The sequence below is a fragment of the Danio aesculapii genome, chromosome 20 (genome assembly GCF_903798145.1).
Source record: "Danio aesculapii chromosome 20, fDanAes4.1, whole genome shotgun sequence".
Taxonomy (NCBI): domain Eukaryota; kingdom Metazoa; phylum Chordata; class Actinopteri; order Cypriniformes; family Danionidae; genus Danio; species Danio aesculapii.
Window position 1 is genome coordinate 29715580 of NC_079454.1, and position 21015 is coordinate 29736594.

At 35.4% G+C, this 21015-nt stretch overlaps 1 protein-coding gene across 6 annotated transcripts in view; it reads right to left on the reverse strand.

The window, feature by feature from the left end:
* sipa1l1 (signal-induced proliferation-associated 1 like 1) overlaps nucleotides 1-21015 on the reverse strand; it is a 121131-nt gene that overhangs the window by 79550 nt on the left and 20566 nt on the right. Inside the window, exon 1 of one of the 6 annotated variants that reach the window (XM_056481015.1) lies at nucleotides 7097-7233. The exons of the other annotated variants lie outside the window; for them this stretch is intronic. The gene's annotated coding sequence lies outside the window, so the exon portion shown is untranslated. Of the gene's footprint in view, nucleotides 1-7096; nucleotides 7234-21015 lie in introns of those variants that run through there. 6 annotated transcript variants of the gene reach the window in all.

Sequence of the window (21015 nt, forward strand, 5' to 3'; positions counted from 1 at the left end):
GTTAATATGGTTTACTTGTCATCCTTTGAATAGGAGATAACTCTCCATTTATCTATAGTTCCCTGGTGACCTGGGACCTTCAGCCTGGACAAACTACTGTTTATAGTTCCAGATAAATGAGAATAATCTTTGTAAATTTCAAATGTTTTTAAGAACTTTTTGTTGAATAAAAAGTGTATGTATATAAAGGCATATTTAGCTTGTTTTGACACATTATTTAAAATTTGTGGCAAGAAAATAATTTGTTTGGTGTGGCTAGAGTAAAATAAAGGTAAATTCTAAGTGCTGAGCTCTTAAGTCATGTGAAAAAAAAGCATTAGGCATGTCAAAGTCAAATTTTATGCTTAGAAAATAAAATTTCCCACCAACAAAATTGTGGCTAGTTAAAACAGCGAGTGGCTCGTAACATTGGAAAACTATTAGCCACAGTGTCTGGTGATCCATAAAGTTAATGTCAAGCCCTTTCAAGTGACCACTGCCAAATGGATAAAAAAAGTATGTCAAGTAAAACAATTATTAAATGCACCATGTATGCCAACTCAGGAAAAACTTTCAGGAGCAACAACTAAAAGGTGAGAAGAATCTCGATTGCAGACAAGACGTGGAAATTATGACGCAATTTCACTGTCCTATATAATTTGTATGTAAACATGGATTAACAAAACGATTAAAGTGTCAGCAAGCTCGTTTCAAAAGAATGACAGTTCTTGTTGATTTGCTGGAATCACCAGTATTGATGAACACAGTAATGTCCTCTGTTTAATTATTATTATAAGGGACAAGAAAATGAATTATTTTGGAATTATCCAACAACAATCCCTAGTAGCAGAATGTTAATGCTGCATAAAAAAGAAGTCATATAGACAAATAAACACATCTTACCAAATCACTTTTATTATTATATTCAGTATTCAGATATTTAATCAGTTCAGTTGTTTTTAAATACAATCTAGATGAACATACACACTCTCTCTCTCGCGCTAACACATTGTTTGAAAATAAAATAATGTAATTGGTAAAAGCTTTTCAGATTTTAAAACCAAGACCAAAAACCTAAATTGAAATACCGTTTAAAGATTTTCCTGGACTTGATTCTGGAATTGTTTAATGGTTTCATTCATAAAAAATGGACACTAGTCCACTTCAGTATTAGATTAGGTGTACAGCGCTACATGTTATTTATTAACACTAAATTTGCCATATTCCATGATGCTCTGCATTATAAAGCATCTTCAGCTACATGAAAATCATAAAAGTCCTTGTTGTTTACATGTCTACCAGTAACATTGCCATGAATACCCGTAAGTATAATATAAAATTAATATTAATAATAATAATAATAATAATAATAACAGGCAGTGTGGTGTCGCAGTGGGTAGTGCTGTCACCTCACAGCAAGAAGGTCGCTGGTTTAAACCTCGGCTAGTTCAGTTAGGATTTCTGTATGGAGTTTGCATGGGTTTCCCCCCACAAGTCCAAAGACATGTGCTATAGATGAATTGGGTAAGCTAAACTGTCTGTAGTGTATGTGTGTGAATGACAGTGTCTGGGTGTTTCCCTGTAATGGGTTGCAACTAGAAAAAATGGGTTGCAACTGGAAAAAAACTAATCGTTAAAACATATGCTGGATAAATTGGTGATTCATTCCACTGTGGCGACCCTTGATTAATAAAGAGACTAAGCCAAATGAATGACTAAATGAATAATAAATGAATAATAACAATAATAATAATAATGATGATGACAATAATAATAACATTAATATTAATAATAAATATTATTATAATTATCAGTAAGGAAATTAAAATGCTTTATATCAGCATAAAAGTCCAATGCCCATTATAGTCACAACATCAAGTCACATTGTGCTGGCAGATTGGTGTCATGGGAATTATGTGGTATAAGACAATAGTCACTCTCGAATCCCTCAGTGTTGTTGATGTTTCCAGAGAAAACCTGCAAGCTAGAATCAGCATGTCCGAACAACTAGGTCTGTACATGTGAGCATTTGTGTGTGTTTGTCTAAACAGGACTGGAGATAACCAGTGCAGTGATTCAATAACTCAATAATAAAGCACACTTCATCTTAAACGAATCACAGCTTTGAGCAATAATATCATTATTGATTTATCCCGTGTCACTCTGATGCCCATAAGGTGCTATAAAGCTCAGCACAATCAAAACAGACGTGATGCATCTAAAATACACGGTCCTGTAACCATAGTGATCAAGAATGAATGTATTCTGCTCAAAAACTCAAAGCAGATATATATACAGACGGCTATATTATATAATTTAATGTATAAAAATTTGCACATGTCATCAAGTGCAGATGTTCAGAAAATTCACTAGTCATCATGGAGTCTGATCTTCAGTCATACACTGTAAAATAAATATGGAATTTTACGAAAAAAAAAGAAAAAAAATGTAAAATAGGGGAAATTAAATTACAGAAACTTACCGTAAAATAACGGATATTAAATTACAGAAATTTACTGTAAAATAAGGGCTTTTAAATTACAGAAACTTACCGTAAAATAACGGATATTAAATTACAGAAACTTAGCATAAAATAACGGATATTAAATTACAGAAACTTACCGTAAAATAACGGATATTAAATTACAGAAATTTACCGTAAAATAAGGGATATTAAATTACAGAAATTTACCGTAAAATAAGGGATACTAAATTACAGATATTTACCATAAAATAACTTGCATTAAATTAAAGAAAATTACCTTAAATTTCAATTTCTGTTATTTTACAGTAAATTTCTGTAGTTTAACGGACGTTATTTTATGTTTTTTTCCGGCCCCCTAGCTGCTGGAAATAAACCGTAAAATTACGGATTTTTTATTTATTTTATTTTTTTACAGTGTAGCGTTCCATCTGCCGAGGCCTAAAGCAGATCTTTGCGCTCCAACATCTCGCCGAGTGTGTGAGGACGGGTGCGCTAGCAGCCATTATCACACACCCGTTCATTTCCTCTCTATTGTGTGCCTTTCTTTCCTGTGGACACTTTCAGCAGTTCGGACCACCCCTGTGACGCAAACACACTGAAGAGCAGCACGGTGAGATATACACATACTGCTGTTTTTAGCTTGTAAAAATAATGAGCTTAGGTTTATGAACAGTTACCCAGAGACGAGTGGTTTGCACATGTGCTCTGACCTTTTTGAGTGGTGCCACTCACACAAGCGTTGTGTCCAAAATGAGAAAGGCTGAAATCTCAGCATAGCAACTGAAACATCCAAATGCAACAAATCATTTCAGACGTTTCAAAATCCAGTTCTGCCTTTAATTCCATTTTGTTTTTCCCTTTTCACTCTCATGGTTTCAAATCAATAAAACAAACTAGGGCAAAAAAATGAAAACCTACTTTATCATGTAACCATGGATACTGCTGCACTAACCAGAGAAACCTGTTTGGAGTGTTGAAACGCTTCCCACCATAAACAACTGCTAGTGAAAAAGGAAAGCCAACTTTTATTCTAATATGGTTGCTTGAGTATGTTGCTTCCATCTCTTCACTTTTCCTTACTGTGAATCCATGGGGAGCTCCATCAAATCCCCCACACCACATCCAACACTTTACCACTTATTCGCCCACTAAATGCCAATCATCCGCCCCATCTAGTTTTCTGCGGCTGACCAGTCTGGATCTGTGTACATGTCAAGCTGCACTGGAGATCTCCTCCAACAGGGGGAGGGCCTCATTTGTCAGAGAGCCCATTACCTATAATGAGCCTCAAGCTGGGACAGATGAGGCTGGGGATCAGTTACATAAACACTGAGAGAGAGGAATTCCTTCAGGTTATGGAGGAATGTCTTGGAAAACCATTGAGCCAAAAACATATATTGTCCATTCAACTGCATTTAATTGTTGATTTTGTTTTTTAATCTTACACATTATGACCAAGTATTTGAGGATATCAAAATAAAGAAAGTTTATAAAGGCAGCTCATAAATAAACACCACCTGAATAGAATTAAAGCAAAATTCTAAGTTTTCCAACCTGCACATCACATATTTATTGGTGGGAACTCTACAGATCTTCTACAGAACAAGTTCAAGAAAAATATTAATATTGGCCTTAAATGTAAATGTATAACTTTAAGACATGTCATTAAACAAAGAATGTCCTATGCGGCAAAAGTCGTGTTACATGAGTTTACATGAAATTGGGTTTGAAGAGGAACAAATGCTGACTGCTAGAAAGTGAGTCGATTATGATGCTATAATCATTTTATCTAGATACAATTAAAATTCTTCACAATTTCCGAAGGCCAAAATTGAGATTTTGATTAATTGGATAGGTCTAGTTACCATATATAAGCGAATTTGACTAAGTGACTTGTCTCCCTTTTTTCTGCCATCTCCACTCACTTTTGACGTCCATGTCACCCACGTTGTGCACAGCCTCATGTAGAACTAAAAAATTTGCTTGCAGTTTTGCCACTGCTTGCATCCAAATGTAGCTTTAGCCTCCTACACGACAGCAGGAAACGGGAAGGTAGGACTCAAGTGGAGAATGTGATTAAACCTTATCTGCAGGTTGGTCATAATCGACAGATCTATTTTTTTCGGATAAAATTTAATTATTGGTATGGACAATTCAGTCATTGGTGGATATTGCTGGGAACCGGTCACCATCATATTTGTTAATTCTATCCCTGTTTATATACATATTGTATAACTGCAATTTTTTATTTTTATTTTTTAAATCATTCTCATTGAAGACAATGTCACAATGTTACACACAACATTTGCCAACAATACTAGTTTACAGACAAAAACTGCGGTGTTTTGTTGTTGAATTTTCCATTTTTGTCCTTATTTAACTTCCATTCTTTTGTTCTACATAGTACAAATGTGTGTAGTGTGAATTCGAGCTGCACGATTCTGGCTAAAATGAGAATCGCAATTTTTTGCTTAAAATAAAGATCATGGTTTTCTCACGATTCTGTAGATGTAAAATAAAGGTTAATATGAGTGGGCTATTATTATTGTTATTTCTCAAACATATGGTAAAAAAAACTATATTAATATGTAGGTCTACTGTTTATTCTCATGCACAACACTTTGTGTTTGCTAAGAAAGAAAAAAAGCATATCAAATGCTTATCATAGCCTAATCATAACTCTATAATGCCATATGATTATTTAAATGTTGTGCATGCTTTCGGTTTCATTTTCACTGCTAAGTGCGGTTCATCCTTCCCGCGCGGCTCCCAAACAATTACTCTGTTCCACAAACTGAACGTTATTTACAACTTTATTACCTGTTATTCACAGCCTGTGCAGGTTCTGTTCACTAAAGTAGACTTCATTCAAAGGCGCGCACCCGCCCTCTCTGTGGTAACAGCTCATGGTCAGCAGCTCACATCATGTGTGATATCGCGGCCGCGAATACATCTTTAACATTACATGAAGACAGAAATGGTATTTTTGGGTGAATTATACCTTATAAATACAGTATGTGACTCTTTCAACACCATTTCAACACCATTGGTGTCCCCGTTGCTGAACAAAGTATGTAAAACAATGTGAAGACCTGTGGACCCGCTTTTTCTTCTCTCCTGAACTTGAAAATATGATTGGCAGAATCGTAGAAATGCTGGATTAAGATCGCCTAGGGGGGTGGAATCGAGATAGCGATCTTTTTCCGATTAATTGTGCAGCTCTAGTGTGAATGTAACTCGGACCTGCTGCATCCACGCAGTCCTAATGCAATCAACAAGCTTTGGTTGCCTTGTTTCACTACCATTTGCAAATCTTCTCCTGTGGCCTAGTGCAATATCAATTGTTAATCATATACTCATTTCAAAATATCATTGGGAGTAGTAGATCATCAGGGTATTTTTGTTTACTATTACTATGAGTACTTTGCAATTTTGGACATACTATTCTGATCACATACTGTTCCTTTTGTAATAGTGAAGTATCTTGAAAAATATCTAGTCAAATATTATTTACAGTCATCATGGCACAGATAAAATAATCAGTTATTAGAAATGAGTTATTAAAACTATTATGTTTAGAGATGTGCTGCCAAAATCTTCTCTCCATTAAACATAAATTTGGGAAGAAATAAACAGGGGGGGCTAATAGTTCAGGGGGGCTAATAATTCTGACTTCAACTGCCATTTCGAATGTAGCCAGACAAGTGAATGTTTCTAAATGAATCAGCTGTTTTGAATGAAAAATCTGAATGTTTCAATAAATAACCCATTAAGTCAGGGACCTGCAGTCACCTATGTGTTTAGAGTCATTTACTTATCTATGATGGACCTAAACTAGCTAAGAAATGATTAAAACTTCTGTTAAAATTTATTTCAAAAAAAAAATTCTGAGATTTTTCAAATGATTTTCAACATTCTCACATTCTTACAAGGACATGTGCTTGTCCGTACAGCTGAGTCCTTCAAGTTTAATGCAAATGCAGCTTATTATGAACACTGCTTAAACCTTCCCCAACATTGCTAATGATTATCTTAGGTTCAAGTGGTATTCGTAAGGAATTGGATGCAAGCACAGTACAGGTGAAAACATACAGTACCATCTGCTGTTAAAAATAATGTCAGTGTCGACTCAAGAGATTTTGATTGCATCAATTGTGATATTTTCAAAATGTAAACAATATCAATTTCTCAAGCATTTTTTCACCACAGCTCTAGTTTTGTTAGAAATACTTGTTTAAATAGCACCTCTTCATTTAAAATATATTATTCTAATGCAATAACAGCAGCTAAACTAAATATTTTCAACAGTTAATACACAAATACACTTCATTGAACAGGTACACATAGACATCACCTTTTTTGAACGGACACTGTGTAATGTCTGCCCTATGCACAACTCTAACTTTTGTTGATGTTGATTGAAATGCAATATTGTGCACCTTTTGTAAAGCTGCTTTGAAACAATAGTAATTGTGAAAAGCGTTATACAAATAAGCTTGAATTGATTAGTCAATATTATGCAATGATAATGATAATCATAATCAGTGAAGATTTAAGCATTAAAAGCATGACCCGAAAATAGAAACTGTAAAAGAACCCAGAAATAAAAAAGTGTTAAAGGTTGAAAAGTACCTGACTAAAAAGAGTCCAGCTTGGTACCTGAGATTTTGCTGCAGAGCTGCTCTTCATATTAGAGACACTGCCATGAGAAAGGCCCGTCTGCATTCCTCCAGAGCAGGGCGAGCAGTGTCAGGCGGGACGAGGAAGAACCCTGTTAAATCCATAACAGCAGCTGAGCCAAAACCACACTATCCTACAGCTGCTTTCACAGCATCTCGGCCAAGCCCTTCTCCAAAAACGTGGAGGAAAAAAATAAAAAGTCAAATTCCTCCAGTCCGGGATTTATTTACTTCAGCCTTTGGATGGCGTTCACGTACCAAAGGGCTTTGTGTTCTTTGGCCCCTGATATCGTATTTGTTTTTCTGAGTATTTTCATCAGGCTTTCAAGCTCCCCTCCATGGCGAGGACTCTACAAACCTGTCCTATGAGCATGTAAGCTTAAATCTGAAAACTATTACAGGGAAAAGGGCTTGAAATGTCTGCATGAGGATCCAATACTATTTGGCAGACCACCAGGAGGTTTCCGGTTTCCACTCTAAATTCCAAATGCCACGCTGCACCACTGAATCTCAAAGCAGGAGTATCAAAAGCACCAGTACTTCACTTTCCAGCTCTTACTAAGATAAAAAAAGATACAACACCTCAACCCTTTAAGTATTGGTAACAAGCATCTGAATTTGGCACCTGCTGGTAAATGCACTCACAGTTGCACATTCACAGTGAGATGAATGCTTTAGTTGTTTAACTGCAGGGCAATACATCAAATAAATATAATAATTATCGTCTTAGATCAAAATGTAAGTACATATCTGATTTCTGTGAAAATTTGCAATAGGCAGCGTATATGCAATCACAAAAACATCCGGCAGATTAATGCCCTCACGTTATGCTATTAATCATTAATCAACAACAACACTGATTATTAAATGGAAATCCACTTAACACCATTATTGTTTTTCAACGCCTCAAGTAAAATTACTTGAATATTTATATGAATAAAAGAGCAAGACGTGTTGACTCAATTTAGAAATATTAGAAGCCTACAAGCCTGTTTTTAATGATCAATTATTATGACACCTAACAGAGAGATTCAATTTGTTACTATTAGATGCTATGTCAAAAATAAGATAGCAAGGATGAACTGCAAAGTTTGTAAAGCATTTCTCAATCTAATTACACTTTAATTCAACGGCATGCTATTGTTCACAGCTAATGTTAATTCATAACTAATAAACGTATGTTCATTTATTCAAACTGAACACTAACAATGCATTAGTAGATGCAGAAATTGACATCAACTAAGTTATAATAAGATATTATATATAGTTTAAGGCCTATGTACCACCATTCTATTTGACAGTTTACGAATTTCTTATAGTTTATAAAATATTTAATGTTTATAGAATTTCACAATGTTTTTTCTTGTTGGTGCAATTGGATTTTGTAAGTCGCACACTGGTGTCACTTATAAATGATGAGAAGTAGATTAAATTAGTGATACTTATTTGAAAAGCAAGGGAAAAAACCCCAAAGAACAGCATAACATGAGTTTAGAGCAAATACATTGCATTTATTTACTGAGCGCAAATCATGTGTCCATTATTAAGTGCAGCAAGGTCCAGTTAGAAGTGATTAAGTTCAACACTTGCCCTTTCTCTGCATTTAAATTTCTGCTATTTAAACAAGTTAAGAGGGATGAGATTCCCAATGGCGGTGATGTGGAAAAAATAAAGGACCACTTTGCAAGAACAACCCAGTTAGACAGCTTTTAAATTCACAGATCTAATTTTTACAGCTCACAAAACAATTCATAGATCATTAACCAAGATTTTACGATTAATACTTTCCCCCACATTTTACATGACCAAGTTGAAGTGTTTTTGTTTCTTTTTCTTTAGTATGGTAGTGAGGCATTATATCTACAAAACTCTATGAATGTATGAAAAGTTTGTTTACTATTTTTACAGATGATAATGTCTTAATAATTGACAATCTGCTCATAGCAAATAATATGTTTGAAAAAAAACTTAATTGAAAAAATACATTTTATAGCAATGGGAGCATCAATGATGATTCATTCATTCATTTTCTTTTCGGCTTAGTCCCTTTATTAATTAAGAATCCTTATTTTGAAAAACTGACTTGTGGCTTGCGTCTGAAATCTGATGTTTTCTGGCATATCTGGAATCTTCTATGGGAGTTTTTGGAGAATGTATCTTGTTTTTATTTATTTATTGTTAATTTTACCCTTCACAAAATACTTGAATTACTAGCCTATGGACGATTGTATAATATATGGCTATATTATTGTATATTGATGACATGAGACAGCTATGCCACTGTTCTGGCATTGCAAATCTTTACATAAATGTAAAAAAAAAATAATAATAAATCTTTATTTTTAACAGGGTATCATATTTTTAGATTATACCAAAATCCACAAAGGATCTGATGTATGCTGGCAAGTCCATACTGGACCAGTTCAAACTAACATATGCATCTCCCAAAACACAAGATGTCAGTCAGACCCTCTCTTAAGCACAGTGTACACGCATCAACAACTGAACTAAACCAATGTAAAAGTTCTCAGCAATGTTCCTAGCATTATCCCAAAACCAGCAGGTGCTTGATCATCATGTGCACTACAGATGTAATTGAGCTGAATTTATCCACGATTAGCTTGCCTATCCTGAATTCACAGTGATGCAACATTTCAGCTTGATACAATGAAAGAACACAGCATGGTTTAATACTGCTCCATCTGAACACCCTGAAACTCAGCGTGAAGTAACTTCTTTGTGCATTTTAGAAAGATTTGAATGTGAAGAAAACATTTCCCACATTAAAGAACATGAAATGGAGCAAGTTTCCTCATAGCCGGCAGAATTCCAAACGTTGCTGGAATGTCGAACCCCCAACCACACTACAAGTCATAAAAAAGATAAACTTTACATGCTCTTCTGTGAGGTCTAAATGTTTGCCAAGCAACACTGACTGCCAGCATTCAATAACAGGATATTCAGAGCCCAGACTTTACCTCTATCTTAGTCTTCTTCTTTCAAGTAACATCAGTAATAGCACTCAAAACTATCTGAGATGCCTCACATTCAAGAGTTCCTCAAGTTTACTATAAAAAAATGAGTCAGACGGAGTAATGATATGCAAGATGATTCAAATACAAATGCACACGAGAAAAAAACAAAAAAAAAAACACAACCGGATATTTTCATCCTCACGCTTTCCTCCAGGACATACAAAAGCCCTGGAAGTAATTATCACCTTTTTATACCTCTTACATAAGCACCCCTGAAATGCCCCCAAAAAACTATTTGTAGTTGTAAGATGCCAGAAGGTGGAAAGGAATCAAGTTGCCTGCATGAAATCAACACCTTTTTATTGCTTTGTTTTTTTTTTTTTTTAAGTTAATTTGGTGTGCCAGATATAAATTATTGTAATACCCACAGTCAACTACAGCACAATCTCTTGTGCTGTGAAGAAGAAAACAAAGCATTTACCATTTAATCCAACTGAGGATGTGTGGTAGGAGCACAGATATTGAACCTCTGTACACTCAGCACCTTGGTGGGCCTGCCTGGAGAGACTAAAATGCCAAGCTAATTAGTGCAGAGCTCAGGATAAGCAACTCTCTTTTCTTCCATACGGCTCTTATCCGCTCTTCCGATTGAGATATTTGGCCTTTTTTTACTAATATGTCCAAAACATTTTGATGTCCACTTTCTGCACTTTGTAAGCAACATTTAACATACACTACCGGGCAAAAGTCTTGTCCCCTATCCAAGTTTTAGGAACCACAAATAATAACTTGACTTCAATTTATGCTTATTTTACCAAAATAAAATGTGATCATGCCTTGATTTTTAATTATTTAATTAGCGCAGTAAGGTCTGACTTTGCTTAGACAAAAGTCTCGTCACTTAACAGAAATAATGTACAGTATAGCATATAAAGTCATGGTGCAGTGGAAAAGAATTAATAGAGTGTATGACAGAGCGTGGACGACTGCATCCATACATCTCTTCAATGACTCGAATAACTTATTAATAAAGTCATCTGCAATGGCAATAGCCAAAAGAAAGCGTTCTTGCAGGACTCCAGAGTTCATCAAGATTATTTGGATTTATCTTCAAAGCCTCCTCCATCTTACCCCAGACATGCTTAGTAATGTTCATCTCTGGTGACTGGGCTGGCCAATCCTGGAGCACCTTGATCTTCTTTGCTTTCAGGAACTTTGATGTGGGGGCTGAAGTATAAGAAGGAGCGCTATCCTGCTGAAGAATTTGCCCTCTCCTGCGGTTTGTAATGTAAGGGGCAGCACATATGTCTTGATACCTCAGGCTGGTGATGTTGCCATCCACTCTGCAATCTCTCGGACGCCCCCATACTGAATGTAAGCCCAAACCATGATTTCTCCTTCACCAAACTTGACAAATTTATATGAGAATCTTGGGTCCATGTAGGTTCCAATATGTCTTCTGCATTATTTGTGATGACTGGAATGCAGTTTTAAAGATGATTCATTGGAAAATGACACTTTTACAACTGATCAACTACAAGTCAAGTTATTATGTGTTGCCCTTACAACTGGGATCTACGACAAGACTTTTGTCAGGTAGTGTATTATATAATCATACAATAATTAAAAGTTTCATTTTCAAAAACAAAACCATTTTGCTTTTCATAACAATTGCACATTGTATAGGAGTCTTTTAGGCACAAGAGTCCTTACAAGACTGCATTTCAATATATAAATGGACTCAAAATTGATGGAAACTTGTATGCTATCAAAATTGCACGTGCATGTTTTATACCCCATTTACACTTGTATTTTGCATCATCCACTTGACAACATGAACAGATTGACAACAATGCATCAGTACCAGGTATAAACAGGGCGTTAGGTTGCTTGCTTAATCCTAACCTTACTGATTTGGGATATATAATATTCAAACAACATTTATAAGTGAAATTGACACTCAGACATTCAAATGTTGCATCAATTACTCACTTTTCTGAACTATCAAAATTTTAGAAACTTTTTTAAAGCCAAATAAATGACAGAATATCATTTTTGGAAGTAACTATTGCTTTAAATCAATAGTAGATATGAACACCAACAGAAAATTGAGAAATTCTTTGAGGTGAAGAAATCGATGCGTCTATCACGTTTGAAGGTGAGATATAAAAGACAAACAGGCATTCAGCTGTTTTTCACTGAATGCCTGGGAACCGACTGTGCGTGTTAAGGGGGAAGCTGTTATATCTGGAAGAGCAGCGAATGTAAGACTCAGCCAGTGTGGAATAAATCAACTCAGCCACAAAACAAAGTGGACTGCAGATGCAGAAGAGGCATATACTTCCAGCTCCCACTATGATCGTGATATTATTTGGCCTCACACAAGCACCAAATCTGTAGTTATTTTTTGGTCTCAAATATGAATATTAATATTGGTATTAATAGCAACATTGAGCTTTTGATTAACCTTAACTTAAGCTAAACATGATGCTACTACTCTTCTTTTAAAACAAGGCACTAGACATTAAATAACAATCAAAGGAGAATTTTATAAATTTGTTTACCATCTTTGTCATTGTTTTTCACTTGGTCAATCTCAAGGATATGTGGGGTGTTGTATAACTTGTTGAGCCTGTATTATCAAACACAAGGTAGACAGATTTAATCATTTAATTTTTATTAACAAAAGAGCAGGCAAGCAAACCAACAGCTACTAAATTGTCCATGAATGAAGTGCATATGGTTGAATAATGACAGTGATTAAGTTGGAAGTTGTGATGAGTTATTCCAAGCTACCTTACGTAAAGATAAACTTGAGCCTAATATGGTGAACTTTATTTTAAAATAAGGTAAAGTGATATATTTTCACTTCTGCTTAGGGATGTGCTGATGCACGTGCCTTCCACCAACTGAGCAGGTTTGCTGCCTTTTAGATCCAATCACAACATCGGAAAGGCAGCAACCAGCTCAGCTTGTGGAAGGCACCTGCATCAGTTGGTTGTTTTCATTGGGTGGCCCTCCTTTGGTGTTATTTGCACAGTTCAAAGCTAGAATTGAGTTTTTAAACATTTTTCCTGTGCATCATTCATAGGTAAAGGCATATATTAATTATATACAATTTGGAAATTGATAAGATTTTCTGCATTTTGTCCTTTAATAGAATTGTCTATGATCTATGAGGCCCTTCCATTCCTTTGTGTCTTCAAGATTCTTGGCAAAAAAACCAGTTGGACGAGTTTGATGCTGATGTTATTATGTTGACCTGATGCTGACAACAGGGCAAATGCTGATTCGGTTAGTCTGTGATGCTGATATTGCCTTTCCTCCATGAATGCTGAAGGTAATGAGAGAACAAAAGAAGATTTTGTATGGGGGAAACATTCTCCAGCTTATTCTTTAACAAAAGGTAGCATCACCTTGCCGTTTTTGTTGTCCATAGAAAAATCGTTGTTTCTGTACTGCCAATTCTCACTACAGTTTCCTCCAGCTCATCATGGATTTGACCAGAGCTGAACAGAGTATTTTTACCTCACTACTAGGGCTGCACGATTCTGGCTAATATGTGAATCACAATTTTTTTTTTTTTTTTTTTGCTTAAAATCAAGATCTTCTCACGATTCTGTAGATGTAAAATAAAGGTTAATATTGGTAGGCTATTATTAGTGTTGATTCTCAAACATATTGTAAAACAACAACAACAACAATAATAATAATAATAATAATAATAATAAAAATAACAATAGGCCTATGTGTATTTTTCAAAACAACTAGCCACAGAGTTGTGGGAGCAAAAATTGTCAATCTGTAAACATTTTTTATAATTTAAATGAGGAAAATAAACATATGTTATGGATGTGACAAAAAATGTATGCAAGTTTACAGTATTCAACATACTTTGTACAAATTCTGTGAATTAAACTGCACAACCCAAAAGAAATGATGCTAATCAAAAGCATAACAAAAATTATTGATTTTACATTTATGAGGGAAAAGCTTCGTTATGGATGTGAAATCTCTCTGTTATGGATGTGACGGATCAGAATGTAACTTTTCATAATGCTGAAGTTGAATTATTATGTTTCAGACATATGCTTGTCATTTGTCATTGACAGCATTATTAGACCATTTGTTTTCACTGGTAAAATTAGACATTTGTCATTATCAGATTCCTTCTTGCATTATATTGAACATTAAATAGGCTAGTTATACTGACACAGTAAACATTTATTATCATGCACAATACTTTGTGTTAGCTATGAAAGAAAAAAAACATATCAAATGCTTGTAATCATAACTGTAAAATGCGATATGATCATTTAAATGATGTGCATGCCGGTGCCTGTGGGACAGAGTTCAAGCCAAACAGTGAGAACAGCGCCTACTAGGGTCACAGAATACGATCATCACAGAATTTGAAACTGAAACTGAACAAACAGTGGGTGGTGTCCACGCACGCGTTCTCGGTAGTAAACAAACAGCTCACGGTCGCCTCATATGATTTCGCAGCCACGAATACATACATTTAGACAGAAATAACATTTCTGGGTGAATTACACCTTAGAAATACAGTATGTGACACTTTAAATGCCATTTGAAGGTGTCCATGTTGCTGTGAAGACTTTTGCATTTACCGCATTTACTCTTCTCTCGTGACCTTGAAAATATAATTGGCTGAATCGTAAGCTGAATTAAGATCGTGTGTAGGGTCGAATCGAGATCATGATCTTTTTTCGATTCATTGTGCAGCCCTATTCACTACTGTACTTAAGTACATTTGTTTGCACACACTCAAAAAAACATTTTTTTGCTTGTTCAAACTACTTTTTTAAAATGAGCTGCAACAACACAATTCTTGAGATTTCATTGGGACAACTTAATTTTTTATGTTCAATCCACATAAATTTGAAAGTGTTAGGTTAGCTTAATCAATTTGTGTTGAAACAACATGAATGAATTGTGTGGAACCCTGCAATTTTTACAGTGCAGTATATTTATTTTAGGAAACTAACTTCACTACATACCAAAACAAATGATTGTACTAGATGCTTCCCAAAATTTCTTAAATTTAGCAGAGTAAAACAAGAGAAGAGACAAGATGGAGACGTTGCTTGAACAAGCTTAATTTGATCCGTTAATTTGGTTCATAAATGAACCGTACAATTAATTTAGGAGTTGGACTGACACCAGATCACAAGTTAACAACTCACTGATTCAAATGATTAATTCAGAGTGAGTATCGTGTTAATACCGTCGCAATGATTCAAACGATCTGTTCAGAATGAGTCTCTGCTACACAACTTACTGATTCAAATGATCGGCCCAGAATAAGACTCTAGTAAACAAATCGTAAGCTGCATACCAAATGGCACACTATACACCATGCACTTATGCACTTCCACACTCAACAGCACAGTTCATGCATGTAGTGTCGTCCCAAATGGAACACTAACATTTTTCTTCACGAAGTGGAGATTCAAAGCATTTCCCTGATGACGTTTGACGGTTACCAAATTAATGAAATAAATGACCAGACTACCAAATAATACCTGCCATGAGAATAACCGCATTCACCATCGGGAGGCGGTATAATCAAAGGATATTGCTTTCACAATCCAAAATAAATAAAGTATAATATAACATCAGCGCCCCATAGCTCCGACCCTTCCGTTACGTGAGCAAAGCTGCGGTCGTTGAGTGCGTGAAGTGTCCAACAGTCCACACTTCATTTTAACTGTATTTAAAATGCATCTATTCTTTTCACGTTTTCAGCGTGAACGCACTACTTGCACTATTTATACAACAAAATGGCATAGAGTAGTGCATAAGTACGTGATTTGGGACACACCTGTAAATTGAAGTGATCTGTTCAAAATGAGTCTCAGGGAAATGATGCACCAATTTTACAAACTGTTATGAATGTGACCACTAACGTGAGAATGTGGTTTCAAATGTCTTTATTTGAATTTTCAGGAATTATCTGTGTGGAAATTAGAGTATGACAAGTTTTGGTAATTCAAATTTCTTGTAAAATAAACATTCTTTCATTACTACTTTAAGTTTTAAATTAAATTAAAGATAAATTAAAACTTATATGGAGTAGATTTTATTACTTTTATACATTTTTATTAGGGTATATGCACATCATGCTTCATCATTTGGCTCATTGCAAATACAAAAGAGACAACAAAACCAAGACTTTACATTTCCCATTAGTGAGACATTTTCATAAACTGCAGCTGCTGAAATATCTTACCACTTCTTGTCCTATACCAGAAATGTTTAGCTGGGTTTTCCTTCCAGGAAAAGCATCTTAGTAGGCGATTAAGTTTAACTTACACTGGCCAATTTTAAGCCAGAGATCTAATGGAAAGAATTAGCTTTAAGTATCATTAATTCCTTACGGTTGATTTCATATATAATCCCACCTGCCCTTCTAGTCTGTAGAAGCAGAGATGACATCTGCTACCCTTCATCTTCCGACTGCACTTAAAACACTCTGGCACTTACCACCCTTATAGCCTAATGTAGAAGTTTATCTGAACCCATCCAGAGTTTAAGGTAACAGCCATATGAAGCATGCATGTTGTTAGGATTTAGTGTTGACTAGGTACTCTTGAGGTCAATAATATTGTGGTGTGATGGAGACTCCCTGAGGAACCATGAAGAGAAGTAAAGTCATGCTAATGAAAGCTTTAGGTCATAGCACTTGCCATAGACTGGGCCTAATTAAAGCTCAGCCTTTATCCAGGCCTGAAGTCCTGCTACTGCCGCCGTTTCATTTAGCTGCTATTGTTTTCGTGATGTCCTCTGTGACAAACAAGTGGAGCTGCAGGGGAGATGCCACTGTGCCCTGGGGACACTCATTTACTACAGAGTTCACTACCCAGAGTGCTTTTTTGTTTCATTTGCATAACTGCGCAAGCCGCTGAACCACATTTTTCATAAGCTTGGCATGACACCATAAACTTTAGTTTTAGAGCCAACAAAAATCTGTTCAACACTAATAAAATGGTCAATTTGCATTATCCTAAAATTCACAAGAGCGGACGGCAAAAAGTGTTTTGTTCTCCAGCTATCTCAACATTGTGTTACAAGTCACGATTCAATACATTGTGATGGATCACAATATCATAATTAGATTATGATTGAAACTATGCCAACTGCACAATTAAGAGCCAGCATGTCTGCTTTCGATTTCTTTTTGGCTTCTTGGAGTGCACTAAAAAAACTAGAGTTAATGATTTATACGAATTGCTTCTTCATTAATGCACTGTTGGACTCCATTTTAATGTACAAATAACAAAAAAATAATCATTTATTCATGACTAGGCATGGGATGATAACCGGTTTCAAGGTTTACCGCAGTTTGGAAAAGTCACGGTTTTAAAACCGCCAAAGTTTTCATTATACCATTCCTGTGGTATATGTAAGGTTTTTTTTTTTTTACATGTTTTTCACAACTATTACATTTACTTCTTTAGGGCAACAGTATCTCCAGCAGAAAAGAAACCTCTACATCAAAAGCTAATGATCTAAAATAAGACTGGGCGATAAAATCGGTATTGATATTTATTGATCAAACACCATTGTCAATATCAATAAAAAAAGATTCGGTATGTAGTTTCGGTATGAAGCACTAGAGTTTTATAAAAATTTGGCTGCTAAGCTCTCCTTGGAAGCAATACCAATAAGCTTAGGGTGTAAGTTTGTCATTTCCAATGGAGGCACGTGACTTGTACAAGCGGCGCACACGTGAACTACGTGCATTTTCCAGCCACACCTAGTTAAAAACACCTGAACTTTTCCGAATGCCGCGAACGCACTGCAATTCATGCAAGTAAAACCAACCAATCTGTTTCACACTTTGTATGGAATATACACATTTTAGTAATAACGGCAGACTAATTACCTCAGACAAACACAGCGCATCCAAACACTGCAGCGTTTTTTAAATTCTCCATAAACTTGCATTTGAGCTGCAGCAACACATGATGGTGCCCAATTACGCCCAAGGACTTCAGGTCAGAACAACAACACACGCAAAAATGAGTGCCGTATCGCAGCAGTGCGGAGATTGTAAATAAAAAAGGATGTAAGGATGTCGCCAGACTGGCTTTTTTGTTTTTTTTCTTGTGCATCCCTGCCACCAGCACCCTATTTAGTTTTATCATTGAGTTTTAGCATAAAGGGTAATATAGTCATTCAACTTCACAACTTGTAATGTTGCAGAATGTATTTGAATAATGATGGTTGGTTCCTTTAGTCGAAAGCTCAGATTTGATTATCATAATTTGTGTTGTTAACTAAGTTTAAAATTTACTGTATCATTATTATTCACAACTTGAAGTTTGCTTTGATTGTTCAGCATTTGCACTTTACTATTATACACACTTTGTAACATTTTATTTATCAAGTTTAAAAGTCTCTTTCACACTTCTGTTTATTTTATTATGAAGAGATCAGATATTTTGTTTTAATATTTTTGTTTTTGACTATTTGCCTTAGTAATTTTGGTAAATTAAGATAAAGTGGTTAAATAAAAACAAATCTGAACATTCCTAAATGTGTTGTTAAAAAATATTCAATAATTATTGATATCGAATGATATGAAACATGATATAGTGAATTTTTTTTTTTTTTTTTGCAATATCACCCAGCCCTGGTCCAAAATATTTTAAATGTTGCTTAAAATATAATATATTGTGTTCAGTGGGGAAAAAAGTGTGTTGGTTTTTAGCCAGACATTTTAAAATAACTTATTTTAGAGCAGTAATCACAACACCGTGATGAAGTGAAACCGTGACATTTTTATCCAAAGTTATCATACCGTCAGAATCTTATACCAGCCCATCCCCATTCATGACTGTAAATTGTCAATACAAAATAGTGAGTAAAACTAATGCAATATATTATTTCTAAACTTAAAAACTTACACCATTTAAGCACAAATTTTGTTAGGCTCCAAAACTGTTTGAAACATGCATCTCAAGGAATTACAATTTATATGCATTATTCTGAGAGGAAAAGGCAAAAAAAACATTCGAGGCTAATAACATGCAAAAAACGCTATGGCTTCAGGCAGAAAGATTCACAGCAAGCCAATACACATATTAATTGGTGTAGGCAAGATGAATATTAAATCCTTCAATACATGATCTGCATCCTCCCATTTCTAAGGCAATTAAAAGAGACTGACAAGTCCATGTTTAATGACTGTGAGAAAAGTTGTAGTTGGTCTCTTAGGTAATCCCTCTTCTGAGTGCAGTGGAGGTCCATGGGGCACAAGCCATGTGATTGTTTGACAGATGTAAGGCTTTATGCCACAAAAAAAGTCCTAAAAGAAAGGCCTGCTGCTAAGCCTTTTCTCAAATGCCTTCATCCATGCATCTAACATCCTAAGAAAGGGTCAAGCCATTCCTTGACTACAGACATCTGGGCTGCTCTATGCAAAACAAAACAATTAACTGCGGGGGCAGGGACTTCTCAATACATGTCTACAGTTAAGAAACATGAGGCAAACCCTGCCTGCAAACTCTGCCTTGAGGAACAAGTAGTTCGGCTGAATAGATGGCTGCTTCCGTGAGCTGACTTGGCAGGAGAGATGTTGACGAAATAACTACGCTGCCGAGGACATCCATTTCAGAGAAAGGGGATTTAAAGGTGAAGCATGCAATTTCGGGAGCACTAACAGCACAAAATTGCAACAATACTGATTGTTTATGAAAAAGCGTGATTTTCTTCCCCAAAGCCATTAAGCACAAAGCCGCAAACCTGCATCCACAGCCAATTAAACTGGCCAAATCAATCATAGTCACTAGTCAAGAAAAGTCAGACTATGGATTCAGTGAAGAATTACGAAAATTCATGGTTCATGGTTCTGATCTCAACAAACAGCTATTTTATCAGTTGGGATGTGCTGCCAACACTGTAAATCAACCCAAAAATACCTTGCAAGATAAAATCATCATATCATATAAAACTAAAACAGACAATAGTGTCAGTTCACTTGATGGTGGAAAGCTGCTGATCGGAGGCCCCAGGGTATTAAGATCCATTTTCAATCTGATCACATGTGGTTAACACCCAACACGGGTGTAAAATGTTTTAAATAAAGGCCCAATCCCAATTCTACCCCTTCTACCCCTCGTTATGCATGTTTACGTGTAGGGGTAGGGGTGTCTCAATTCTCTTTAGCTTGAAGGCGTTGGACTAAGGGGAAGGCCTGGATAGCCCTCGAAATTGAGATTTTTCATTACCACACTCAAAACCAAGAGGTAGGAAAATTTCCCAGAATACACAATCCACACACTAAAATAAAAAACGCTAAATTTCACTAAATCTATAAAACTAATTCGCTAAATCTATAATCCATAAAATTAGTCCTGTATAGCAGTCCCACAACATATTTTCACATCTGACACTCGAATACCCTGTCAGAAAATTTAGTTTCTGGGAATGAGCTTTTTACAGTGTCTGATATAATGTTAATGTTGTTTTTGTGTGTTTACATAGAAGAATATGACCACTGTGTAAATGCACAGTACAGTTACGATCTCATTGCCACATTATATGGTTATGATAACATGTCTTCAGTGATTTCTTAAAGTAAAATACCAAAAAATAATGCAACTGGAATAACTGCAGCAGTTGCGATCGTCGATCTCATACAAATGGCTAAAATGAGAATCGCGATTTTTTTGCTTAAAATAAAGATCACGATTTTCTCACGATTCTGTAGATGTAAAATAAAGGTTAATATGAGTCGGAAATTATTGTTATTTCTCAAACATAGTGAAAAAAACAACATTATTATTATTAATATTATTATTATTATTATTTGTAGGTCTACTGTTTACTCTCATGCACAACACTGTGTTCGGTAAGACAGAAAAAAGCA